This window comes from Nuphar pumila, chromosome 5, assembly GCF_984573655.1.
Source record: "Nuphar pumila chromosome 5, dmNupPumi1.hap1.1, whole genome shotgun sequence".
Lineage (NCBI taxonomy): Eukaryota > Viridiplantae > Streptophyta > Magnoliopsida > Nymphaeales > Nymphaeaceae > Nuphar > Nuphar pumila.
The window spans coordinates 109,223,405-109,237,999 of record NC_143253.1 but is presented as its reverse complement, the minus strand read 5'-3'; positions in this window follow the sequence as shown (position 1 = coordinate 109,237,999).

Below are 14,595 nucleotides of genomic sequence, written 5' to 3'. Positions count from 1 at the left end.
CAGCCTCAGTGGCAACATAAATGATCACAAGGGCAGTTATCATCAAGTGGAAGCTGAATCCACAACCATGAGCAAGCGTTTTTAATGTCTTTTGTGTAGAAAGGAAAATGACAATCTTTTTTGTGAAAGAGGATCATTAGCATGCAAGCCATGCTCATGCGAATCTGCATGCACAGCAAACGAATTGGCAAAATAAATTTGTATTAACTTGATAAAAACCCATTGTTTTGAATGAAGATTGCTTACCCGTTAATTTGAATAACGATTGCTGTGAGAGGGAGAGACTAACTTTTAATATTAGAGAGATAGTTGTATTCAAATGATTAAAACAGCTAAAGCACCCTCAAAAAGTGGACAACCTTAAAAACAAAAAATTATTCTCATGTTATTTTTAAAATTAAATTTAAAACAAGTGTCCTTTATTATTTTCCTAAAAAATGTATTTAACTTTTTGTTTTTTCTCCAAAACAGAAGAATTACTTTATTACTAAAAGTGATCATATGTCTTATAAAATGTCATTGCTTTTTTAGAGTATTTTTGACATTTCATATTTCTACCAAGGATGCAGAAGGGGTAATAAAAATGGAAAATGTCTTAGAAAATATAAATAGGTATTTTTTAGGTTTATGTGGAACATAACACACACTTTTATGTATATATATGTTACAAATTTGCACAAACTTTATTGTTTACATGCATCATGATATCTAGCAAGAATTAATACAATAATTTAATAATATATAATTTATGTATTTAGATATTGATAGTAAATTCTTCTTGTTATTTCTTTCTTTTCTTTTTTAATTAGCCAAAATGTGGCTTGGCTAAAAGCTTATGACAGGGCGATGGGATTAAGCGTGAGCACATATTGAACTAGAACACATTGAGCTTGAAGACAGCAAGCTTTGCCAGTTCAGTCTATTTAACTAACCCTAGATAAACCACAATACCCAATGATATGTTATCGACTATAGCTGTAACAAATGTTGTTAGTATAGGTGCGTATCGTATCCGCAGAAAATCAATACGCTTCACATCTGAATTGGCTATTTTTTAATTAATATAAAAGAATACCTAAAATTATTGTTGTCATATTATTTTGATGACTTTGACACGTGTCACATTATGATTGATATTTAAATTTTTTAATTGTTTTTTTGCTCGATTCAGAACAATTCCCTTGAGTATCGCCGATTCACCTGAATCGCTGGCCAAACGATACAGGACCGATACCGATACTGACAACATTGCCCTTCGTACTGCCAGCTTTGCACCATATTCTCACGACATGTTATATGAGCGTGGCACCCATCCAAACAAAGCCCTTTGTCCATACTGGGCCCCAACGATAATAACGTAAATGCCTTTAACGACGCCACGTCCCACGTGGCTCAAGGTTCTGTGTAAAGCGACTTGAGGTTCATTGAACCTGAAAAATAAACGAAGTTGACTCACGCGACTTTGAACTTTGTCTTTTGTTTTTTTTTATATTGGGAATAATACCAGGTGCCGTCATAAATTCATAATCAAACCCGGTGTCTTTGTGTCGTGTCTTACAGGGCATGTCGACGTATCTGGTACGACCCGATTCTGACTCAAAAAAATCTGGACTCGATAGCGATGAAGTAGTCCGATTAGCTATTCTCATCAAACTCACAGGGTTTGAGTAGTAAATGAACCCGGGCATGGTTTATGAGATTTCATACCAGACAGAGGTCCAAACCCGAATTGTGGTCAAGATCTGTACCCTTTTGGATATACACATTATAAAGACTTGCTATTTGTGTTATCCATATCCAGACCAGAGACTGGTTCTATCTATGCTGGGTCTTGTCAGGTCCATACCCAAACAACGGTATCAACATCTCAAATGGGACACTGGATCATCTGCTCGGGTCCACCTCTTGAGAGCCCTAGTGTCTACCATGGAAGCAAGTTGGATTTGGATCTGATGTAGGTATTTCTGAATCTTGAATAAGGCTCTGTTTGGGAACCCGTGTTGGATTCATGGAATCCCCGAACTCAGATTTCATTGACTTGGCCGCGAGGATGTTGTTGTGAAATCAACCGATATCGTCTTCCCTCCCAACACCAGCTCCCAAACAAAGGCTAAGTCTCTGTTTGGGAGCCGGTATCGGAGGTGGATACGAAGATTTCCGAGATCGCCACCTCCACTCTCAACTCCAGCTCCCAAACAGAGCCTAATTGGATTTGAAGCTAGATTGTGATTCAGATGAAAAAAGCTGTTACAGAGTGCCAAAAATGCACTGTAGCCAACAGCGACAGCACCTACAGCAGCCATCCGTGAACTGCCACTGTTTGATTCAGTGGCATTTACACGAGGCTATAGCGGCAGCTTTGCTATGTTTTGTTGTAGCGTCCAGATTGGATTAGCTTAAAAAGCTGCCTGGATACGCCTTTTGCAAGCAATTGGATTATGATATTAGCTGAATTTGGATTCGCATTTGGACGTAGATGTAAATCTGAATGCGTTTTTGGATTTTACTCTGTTTGTCATATTCGAATACTATACAATTTTGGATTCGATCAGATAGATGATCCAAATCTGAACCATTGACGCGTCACTAATGAGGGCCAGGGCTTAAACCTACTTCGCCAGCTTTTGGACTGCTCTCAGCATAATTTATTACAAAAACCTGCTCAACTTATTAGTTATTTAGAAAAACTCTGACTCAATTGTCTGCTAATGACCACTTGAAAACTTTTTAGATACATTTTAAAAACATCCCAAATCATAGAATCACATTCTTGTTCTTTGTGGATTAAATAATCCATCTAATGTTCTTTCGAGAAAGAAACGAATGTTGAAAGGCATTTTAGTTTTGCTCGACTGTATTGTACTGTCGAGTGTTTTTTTTTTAAATAAATGTGCCTCTGAATTAGGCAGGTTCTTTCAGGTCAAATCTCATAAGACCCGAGCTAAAAGTCGATACAGTTATTATTGGGTTTGTGTCTCAGCCGACCCAAAGAACCGATTAGTTCGAGTGTATCACATCGACGATACACAATCACGAATTTTGGTGATATTATGGTGATATCCAAGGTTGTTAAATGCGATGAGGCGAAGCGAGGCGTTGAGCCTGCGCTTCGCCTCTGAGGCGTACGCCTCTCACAACTGGAATGGAAGTGAAGCGGTGGGAGGGGAGGCAGTAAGAGAAGGACCACCCGCCCAGCTGGTACGGAAGCGAGGGATATGCCGGTCGTCCGGTGGTCGGAGAAGACTGAGCAGCAGCTGCAGCACAGCAGCTCCGGTGGTCGGTGGTCACAACTGGTCGGAGGTTGATGAGGGGCGCATCACAGCAACGCCTCAGTACCTTCAGCGTGCGCCTCGCCTCTGAGGCGTACGCTTCAGGTACTGAGGCGTACGTCTCTCACAACACTGGTGATATCTTTAAAAGGCTATAAAATACCCAAATGTCGGAATCTTCAAAATATCCGCTTATATTTAAAACATCAAAACGTTTTGTTTACTGTCGGGTTGGGACTGAGCCAACCCAAAGAACCGATGGATTGTGAGTGTATCCATCCATGTACACATAAATCACAAACATTGTTGATATTCTAAAAAATATCATGACATTTTTCAAAAATCTATATATTTCTGACAAAGACGTAGATGCACTAGCTTTTGTGAACAATACCGAGATTGGTCGCAAATTAATGTGAAAATATGACAAATATGGTCAATTGGCCATGTTTGACATATTTCTCTAGACTCAGCCAAAATATGGAATGGTACCAAAGTAGGTTTCATTTACATCATTGTGGGTTCAAAATACAATCTATATTTAAAATAGCGTTCCATTTATTATAAGGTTTGGTATGAGCAACTCAAAGAACCAATAAACTTCGAGTGAGTTGAGTCCATGCATGTTACACAAGAAAAAATCAAGTGGCCATGTTTGGCATATTTCTCTAGACTCAGCCAAAACAAGGAATAGTGCTGAAAGTAGGTCCAATTTACATCATTGTCGGTTCAAAATATCACCTATATTTAAAATAGCATTCCATATATTATAAGGTTTGGTATGAGCAACCCAAAGAACCAATAAAACTTCGAGTGTGTTGCGTCCATGTTACACTCAGTCACAAATATTAGTGATACTTTTAAAATATTGTGATAATTTCAAAGTCTGTAAAGTATAAAGAAATTAGAATATACATTTAAACATATAATGATTTTCTCATTAACATTTTTTTAAAATTTTATGTGTCCTCTATATTTTTATCCATATTCTTAATTTTTGAAAAATTTGATATACACCAATGTTTTGTTGATATTTTTCAAGAAAAACAATTTTTAATATATATATATCATCAAAAATTTTCCCCACTAGAAAATTCTCACTACAAGATTTTGATATTGGTGATACACTTCCGCCCTATGATACCGTTAAACGTTGGATTGGCTAGAAACATGTTTATGTACATTCGAGTGTACAGCATTAATTGGTGATACATTCCAATCTCCTGGTACCAACAGAAAATGACACTTTTCATGAGAAAAGTCCATGCTATCTTTGTTTGTTTTCACCTTTTTCTCGTGATGTAAATACCTCTTTGGCACTTTGCAGTGCTATTTTTTTTTTTTGTAAAAGCCTAGTCCTAGCCCAGCCCTGATTCCATATGAAATAGATTTTTATCCATTTTTTTAGCCCAGCCCTGACTGCAGCAAATAGTTTGATTTGTCCATATGAAATAGATTTTTATTAATAATTGTAGCCATTTTTTATTTTATCTCAAAAAAAAATTCAGAGGCGCTGCCCCTAACCCCGACTATCAAACCAGTTTTTTTTTCCTACACCCTTGTTTGCCCCCCCCCCCACATGAATCCTAGCTACGCCACTGTCCATGGGTGAAACAAACCGCCAGAGAACAGCCATGAGAAAAGTCCACTCTGCGAGCATCGGGCATCATGTTTTTTCACACCCTTCTCACTTTTCATGCGACTTTGCCCTCACACCTCCCTCCCTGTGAAAGAAGTTTCTCATTACCTATCCATGCTAGGGGTGGCAATTTCTGACACGACCCGCCAACCCGGCTGACCCGTTTAATAAACGGGTTAGGCGGGTGGGTCAACCCGCCAACCCATCTGCAAACCCGCCAACCCGACCCGCCAACCTGAAAACCCGTTTACCCGACCCAACCCATTTATTAAATGGGTTGGCGGGTCGTGTCGGGTTACCCGTTTATTAAACGGGTCGGGTTCGTGTTTGCCACAGCCGACCCGTTTAATAAACGGGTCGGGTTCGGGTTGAGGTATGCCGACCCACCAACCCGCCAACCGGACCCTATTGCCACCCCTAATCCATGCTAGCAGTATTATTTAGAAACTCGTGCCCTTGGATAGAAAAAGGCAAGTTCACGCCCCTTCCCTTGCAACAAATGAACCTTCAAGGGACGTTTGCTAGACTCCCCACCCAAGCGAAGCCCCTTTCCTTTGAAAGGGCCACTTTGAAGGGAGAGTGCTTCCCAAGGCATGCACTCATTTTAACAAGAAAACCATTTTTTTTTTAATTTATAATGTAAGCTTCACCACATATTTCTCATGAACATGTGTTTGTTTCACCTTTTTCAGAAAAGAGGTTTTATTTCCTATGAAAGAGCCTTTTTCATAAGAAAGGGCGTAAAACAAATGCCCCTATGTTAGACTGGTCATTGATGGGTAGAGGTAAGGGTCAACTTGCCAGATTCAAAACAATCCGAATCTAGAAAAGGTGTTGGACAAAACAATGAATTTTCTACAATTAGCAGGGAAGGCATTAGTATAATAAAACTATGAAAGGGCATGCTGCCACTAATTTCAGGATGTTGCAAGGCTACATATTGATAGGAAAAGTGACAAATGGTGCCAACGATTTCTAGTTATTGTTTGTTGAGGGAGGATCAGGTGCAATCACATTAAACAAACGCAATGTGCTGCTTCCACCGATCATCCTCCATCAGCTGTTGTATACAGCCTGTCAGAGTAGAGCGCAACGGCAGATGGATGGTGATTAGGGGCAGTGGCACATTGTATTTGTACAATGTGATTGTACCCGATCCCTACACGAGCATCATTGGTGCCTTGGATGCCATTAGAAGTGCATTGAATGAATTCATCAGACGAAAAAATGACATAAAAAATAAAGGAGTTTATATTTGGTACAATCGATTGTACCTAAAATCTACTTTAAATCTTTTCTCGTAGATGTGTTCAACATGCTTCATTTAATAAGAATTAATCTTGGATTGTGTTTTTTCAATAAAAAGATATATTTTTATATTTAAAGAAACCATTGTTTTTTTATCATAAAAAAAACCTGCACACATGTCGGATTTCCACAATCTAAAACCAGGTTCCCACTAAACAAAACTTGCAGATCACAGTGTTAGATGTGAGAAAAACCCCAAACAAGGGGTTCTGCCTCATTTGTTAGGTGGTTTGCACCTACAAACGACTGTATCAAATCTTAATCCAAAATTAAGTGTCAACAATTTAAACCCTTTAAGCATAAAAAAAAAAGTGATGGTTTAGATAATGTTCATCTTGAAAACATCAAGGACCCTTGCTGCCCTCGACCTCATCGGCAAAGTATTTTAATCAAAATATTATTTGATCAAATATAATGGACAATCTTTTCGACGTTTCCTTCTTAAGATTTACGTAGAAAAATAAAATGTTTTTCAAAGTTTCATACCTTATAAAGAAAAGGGTTTTTAATGCATTGCAAGTAAATACATCTTCTTTCCATTTTCATTATATCTTAACATTCATATCGCGATCAGATTGATTGAGTCCAACAACCCCATACCTACATCTCATAAATTAATTCCTCTTTGAAGCCGTATGGAGAAACCGATGCATTAAAATTGCTTGAAATGGGCGCGATTTGATGGGAACCCTAAGTCCTACAAACCAACTGATGCAAATTTAGACATCTTGTCAGCCAGTTATGTTCAGACAATGTTAGGAGCCTTATATATATATATAACTATATATAACCCATATAGAGGAATTGAAATATGTTTACCAATAGAATGAATCCAGATTTTTATAGTGCTTTTTGCAAAACTAACTCTGTATAGCATTTAGCGTGGTTCATTAGGTAGGAATCGACTCTTGGATCGTCAGTAATCGGATCAAGAAATATGTTTTTTTTTATGCTTAAATATTTATAAAAATTTTAAACCATTGATTTTCAACCCTTAAAAGATCCTTGTTGTATATTGTAATTGGATGATCCAAGAGTCTCTTTGTATAAAACCAAGTGTCTAAATCACATCTTTATTGTGAAATTTTTGAAATAAATAAATAAAAAAATATAAAAATCTAGATTCATACCAATAAACATGTTTAGTTGGTAAACATATTTCAGTTATATATATATATTAGAATATGAGAAGTGGAAATATGAGAACTAATGTGTGTTCCTGATGAAGTTTTTGTTCTTTTCTCTTGAATCTAACCATAAAGGTGTGATCTATATGCTTGGTTTTATAAAAACCCGCTCATGAATCATCCCATTTTGATGCATAAACAAGATTTTTTTAAGACTTTAAAATCAATGGATCATAATCTTCATAAATATTCAAGCATTCAAAAATCACATTTTTTCATAAAAATTACATGATCCATTAGTTGATTCCTAGCAAATTCACCATGCCAAGCACATTCACATGGTGGATTTGTTGGAAATGCCCATGTTTTAGGTTCTCATATTGTAGTGATTCATATCTTCTCAACTAGACCTTATAGATGTACTCCACATTTTATTTGATATGAATCCTGGTCATGTTTTTTGAACATAAAAATAATATTTTTTAAGTTATGAATTTTTGATACATTGCCATAGAATTTTAAAGGTCTTAAAACCCAATATACTATAATCATATTATTCAAAACTTGTTTTCTACTAAATAATGCTTATAGATGGCTTGATCAACAAAAAAAAGTTCAAAAAATTTGAAAATCTAAAGCTTCTTTTAGGAGAGAGTCAGCACTCCAATAGCACCGAGAAATCATGTTTTGTACATAGTAGGTTCACGTTCACGTTGATTTTGTTACAAAATGGGTTTGGGTATATGGTGTTGCATTGTGTCAAATCATTTGGGTTGACTCCAAATGGGTTTGGGTCTATATTCATTGTACCCAAAACCGTTTTGATCCCAATCTGAACACATGGGTCTAGTAAGATTATTGGGGAAATGTCTAATTATTTCAAGACAACGGTTGTGTCGGGTATCTCTTAGGTAGAGTAAAATTTTCAATAAGGCACCTAATAAAGTTTGGGAATTAATAAAAAAGCACCTAAGTTTTGAAAATTTCTAAAAGTCACCTAAAAATCACCCAAGAGCCTACTACCATCAAGTTTTTTGTTAAAAGTGATGTGCAATTATTATTTTACTTTCAAAATCATATTTTAAATAATGCACCTAAAAAGAGGGAAGAAGCCCTTGAAGGGTTCATTAGTAAGTTAACTCTCTTAACTTATAACTTAGATTACTTAAATGAATGAAAGTTTGGTTTTTATTAAGGTGAAAACATTTAGGTGCCTTTTTAAAAAAAATTCAAAACTTAGGTGGTTTCTATTAATGCCCAAACTTTAGGTGCATTTTTTTTTTAAATTTTCCTTGTTTGTATGACATATATAGTAAATCGTTGTTCGGCTTCTAAAAAAATAAAATGATAATTAAAAGATAAAGAAAGAGTAGAGCATCGTTGGACCATTTCACTGTGAAGATTGAGTTCTAGGTTTTTATCTTTGGTAATCTTGTTTAAGAGCTACAAATTGTTTCTTATGTACACACAACTTTTTTCTTAGGGAAAATTTGTTTTAGGGGCTAATCTTTGCCCCAAATTTAAGAAATGGGCCTCACTTTTCTGAATTTCCTGAACTGGGCCGTGGGTTTCCTAGAACCAATTAAATGAGGGGAACTCAGTTGATTATGAATTTCTGAAATTCCTGAATTAGGTGGGCTTTTGTAATTTACTCTTGAAAAAAGAAGGTAGTATGCCACTTAAGAAAAAGGGGTGTTGTGAGTTAACACCATCTATGGCAGCTTCAGCATAAGAATGCCTGCACTCAGTAGCAAAGTGGCTTATGAAGTTCAAAACCCAATGGTATGGTTGTATAAGAATGCCTGCACTCAGTATGCATACTTTACCAACAGGAGGAATCTACTTGTCTGGTAGGAGCAGCTAGTGCACGTCAGCTTTGTCTTGAGGAGTCTTGGGATGTTGTAGGTTCAAAACCCAATGGTATAATTGCATAACTGGTAGGGGTCGGCCTAACCTCAGCTTGCATTTCAAAAAAAAAAAAAGTGGCTTATGAGGTACCAATGGGGGCTCAGAGTGGTTGGTAAGAGCTATCACTGCACGTCAACTTGTGGTGGGATATACCAGGTTCAAACCCCAGTGATACTTTGATTAATAACTGGTGGGGTCTGCCCAACCACAGCTTGCTTTTCAAAAAAATAATAAATGGGGGACCTCAGTTCAACGTCCATCATCATGTCTCAAGGGGCACGGATAGAGCTAAGATGTAGGGTTATAAAATGGTCCTAATTACTTTTCATATATTTTATGATTTTCCTATACTTATGGGTCTTGACAGACTTGGCTTTCATAACTCTCTGCCAAATTGATCAGCTCCACAGTTTATCTAGCTGAACATGTAGGGTCTTCCCACTAAGGATGGTACTCATTATAGATACTCAGGCTCTGTTTAGGAGTCTTGCATTAAGATGGAAACACCATTTCCATGTGTTGCCAAAATGTGTATTGAGGATGGAGTCGCACAAATATCCTCTTATAAATGGTGTTGAAATGTGATGATTGCTGACAACTCTTTGAAAAAGGTGTTTTAGTAATACAACTCCCAAACAATTAGGGATGGCTGTGGATTGGAGAAACGAGCCTTGCCCCCACCCTGTTTGGACTGGGGATGGAGGACATAAAACGGGGATGGAGGTGGGGTTGAAGGTTAAACTCAAAACCCATGCGGGATGGAGGCGGGGATAGACTTATGTTTTCCCTCGCCCCGCCTCGTCCACATCCCGATCCCCGCCTTGTCTCGCCTCACCTTTTCCCAATTATTCTTTAGGGATGGCAATGGACCAAGGAGAGATGGGGCCCCGGCCCGCCTCGTCCTATTTGGACCGGGGATGGAGGACATGAAACGGGGACGAAGGTTAAAATCAAAACCCATGCGGAAATGGAGGCAAGGATAGAGGGCAGGATTTTGAGACGGGGGCAGGGGTGGAGACTTTGTCCCCCGCCCTAGTCCACTGTCATCCCTACAAACAGCAAGGAACACATTGGGAAACCACAACACAATTATTCAAGGCACTGGAATAGAGACTTATAATGGTAAATAAGTAAAAACTATGGATAAAAGTACAAAATTCATCTTCAAAAGATGCAATTAATTAATTCAAAATTTCAATTTCAGCAGGCTTACAAGAACTTGCTTGATAACAGATGTTTTAAATTCAAGCAAACTAATGTACAAAATTACATAGAAAAGACTAGCAACTATTTTTTTTACAGGCAAGTTGGGGTTAGGCAGACTCTACAGTTATACAATCATACCACTGGGTTTTGAACTTGCAACGTCCCCAACATAAGGTGACATGAACTAGCTGCTCCTACCGAACAAGCGGAGACCCGTTGGTTAACTACATCAAATAAAAAATATTGATGTTTTACTTCAGTCCTTATAGGAAGGGATAAAAAAGGAACTAGCTGCATGTAATTGGATTCTCGATTCCAATATAGCACACACATAAAGGAGGCCAATAGCTATTTATAAAAATGTCAAGTATAAGCAAGGATTAAGGTAGTGATGAGGATATGATATGCTTCTATCAGTATGGACTTACCTTGGAGAGGGTAGGTGGTACAAAACTTTGAGGACTTGTGTTTTGGTTTCGAGCGTAAAGCAGATCGTTGGTCCTCCGTCCTCAGAGTTAGGGGATCCAGACTACCTATGTGTGATAGGTGGTAGTTCCACGTCTTCTACAGAAGTTAGGGATACATCCTATTTTGGTTTTGGCCTTTGGGAGGTTCTCGCGGTCACTGGTCGCTCTCTTGGGAATTCAATCTCAATCAGAATGTTCGGGTTAATAAAACACCCTGAAATAATATACACCCGAACGTTCTCTTCTGTGATGGTTGCCTTGGCCCGTGTGTACCCGCATAATAAGATAATATAAAAACTATTTAGAACAGTTAGGTATCACTGTGAGTGGAGTTACTGTAGAGACAATTTCATGCTCTTTTAAACATGCTTTATATTCTGAGCTGGTGATGAAATGCAAATCCTGAAATGCGTAGATATGAGATAATTGAATTTATATTGTTACTGTTACATGGAAATTATGCATGTTACTGTTATTGTTGTTGCAATATATGTTGTACTGGTTTAGTTATAGCTATTGCATAATCTGCTTACTTGCTTAGATATATGTCTGATATTGCTGTTGCAAAGTCTGCTTTATGTACTTTTATATATGCTAAAGATTCACACTTGACACCCACATCACATACTAGATTCATGATATACCTGCAGTAAAAGTTAGAGATTTCCTACTTAAACAGTTATAGTCTAATTCCTATAATTTTACTATTTTCAGGTGAATAGTAGCATTTACAAGCGACTGCAGGATGAGGCATCGGATCGAGATTTTGGATTTACTGTTCCAGGGATTGCTTGGATTTATTGTAATTTAATTGTTCATATCATTTATAACTCTAATGTTAATTTTCATTGATATTGAAATAAAATAAATGTTTTGAGTTTTCTCTCCACTGTAATGTTCTGAAATACTTAACCCTATAGTATTTCTTGTTTCCGCTGTTATATATATATATATATAAATTCCTTAAAAATATGGGTTAAAATTTTGGGGCGTTACACATTGAATATAGTTTATTTTATTATATTTTATTTATCAATACTAACATTTCGGTTCTCTTGTAGGATGCTGGAGATAATCAGCGTAGAGAAGCTGATGGAGGCATGGATGGAGGGGTAGATCAAGACAATGAAGAGGTTGATGATCCGAATCTTGGCAAAGATTAGCTTCATCTGTTGAATTTGTTTCAAACGAAACTCTTTGTATATGTTCACTTATAACAAATTAGATTTTGGCGAGGATTATACTGGGTTGTTAATTTTGTTTCACTTATAACTTGTGTTAAATTTGCTTCACCTACTTTGTTTTTGTATTTTTTATGTGTACTTTGTTTTTTATACACAGGATATATAAATTCTATAACGAATTTTTTTCTCAATATTTATATTTCAAACATTTTTTAAAAAAAATTTGCGACGGATAATATCCGTCGCTAATTAGTATCGGCCTTCAATTTAGCAATGAATTAGGGACGGATATTTATCCGTCGCAAAACTGAATTGGTCAATGTTTTACAACGGATTGTAATCCGTCTTAAATCTGTCGCTACAATAACAACGGATGTGTATCTGTCGCAAAACCAAATCTCTGTGGATTAGCGACGACCTCGCGACGAATCATGGCATTCGCTAATCCATCATAAATTAGTGACGGAAGTAGCAACAAATATGTTCTGTCGCTAATTAGCGACTACAAAATTATGATGAAAGTTATCTGTCACTAAACTATTTAGCGACGGATTACGTCCGTCACTAATCCGCAGATTTCTTGTAGTGCCTGTATCGTTTTGCCAACGATTCAGGTGAATCAGTCTATACCGATTCTCAAATGAATCGTTCTGAATCCGCCAAACAATAATTAAAAAATATTCATGTCAATCAAAAAATGACACGTGTTAGAGTTAATAAAATATCATAAAAATAATTTTAAGTTATTTTTTATATTTATTAAAAAATAGCCAATTCAGATCAATATCATATCGATTTTCTGGCGATACGATATGTATAGGCCGATTCAGGCTGATATGCACCGATACTGACAACACTGATATTGCGTGCTTGCATGCAAGTGAAGAAGCTCTAATTAAGTGTGCCAGTCATGGTGTTGAAAGTTAGCCAAGCACCTTTCTGCTACGAATAGGAAAGGATAACTTTTATCCTGTGACAATTTGGTCAGACCTCTTATCAAAATCCAAGACCATATTTTCATTTTTGGATTCTAAAAGTAAGATTTCAAATGTATATTGAGTTTTGCCTCAAAAAATGTACATTGAGTTTGGATTATTCTGGCCTAATCGATTCGGCTTTTTACTGACTTTGTTGTAAATTCAGATCTTCCCATTTTGTCTATACTTAATCCAGATAAAATCAGACTTGCTTGTAGTTATTACATAAAAAACCATTGTTATCAAACTTTCTTTGCTGAATCCAGTATTCCCATATAACTTATGAAGTTGGGTTCGACTTTACTTCATCGGATCTCTGTTGGACCCAGCCTTGAGTTCGGTTCTAGTTTCGATCAACTGTAATCCAGCCCGTGTCCAACCTGCTTGCACTCTTGTTAAAGACCTGATGACTTGAAAGAGATTCTAGCTTGAGCAAGTTCTTGACTTCCACACCCACACACGACCCTTGATATGTTCATCATAAATTTATATTCCTAGCAAATTTTACAATGGTATTGATTTTGATATATTATGGGCCTATTTGATTATACTCGATTATCCGGATAAATCAGAATTTTGGAAAATAAAAATTCAGATATTTAATTTTCTCATGTTTTGGCTATCAAAATTAGATAAGTAAAAATTGTATTACTATCAAAACCTTGAAAAAAAAATTAAATCCACCTGATAATTGAATTTTCAAACTGGGATTTTTTACAAAATAATTATTCCAGAAATTAAATGCAGGATTTTGACAAGTTAAAGTAATAAATCAACTACTTAGGCAAGTTCTTTCTAAGAGATAACTTGTGTCTTGTGTGATTATCTCTTTTCATTTTGGGATGCAATGGATAGGGTAAACGAACCAAGCAGCTCGTGACTTGGCTCACTTGATCTCGGCACAAACTCATTCAATTCACGATCAGTTCATATTAGCTGGCAAGCTAAGTCGGGAGCAGTGCATTTAACTTAAATGAGTTGAGCCTGTGTTAGTCTTGGCTCGGCTTGAGAGAGCATGTATAAATTATATATATTATGTATAATATATATTTTAAGTATAAAATATATAATTAAAGAGAATGATGTATGAAAAATATATAAATAAAATATGAATTATTAAGTATAACAAAACAACAACAACTATGCCTTCATCCCAAAACAATTGGGGTCGGCGATATGAACCAAAAAAGAAAATCATTTTGGGTCTTCCACATGAATCCTTCTCCTCCAATCATTTCTAACCAATGTCATGTCCTCGGTGAGGTTCAAAGCATTCATATCCTTTCCTATCACCTCCATCCATGTCTTCCTAGGCCTACCCCAACCTCTTTTAACTAATATATTTTCCCATTTCTCCATCCTTCAAACTAAAGCATCATTAGGCCTTCGCTGAATATGTCCAAACCACCGTAAACGATTCTCTCTCATCTTATTTTCAATGGGTGCAACGCCTACCTTCTTACGTATCTCCTCGTTCCGAATCTTATCTTTTATTGTATTTCCACACATC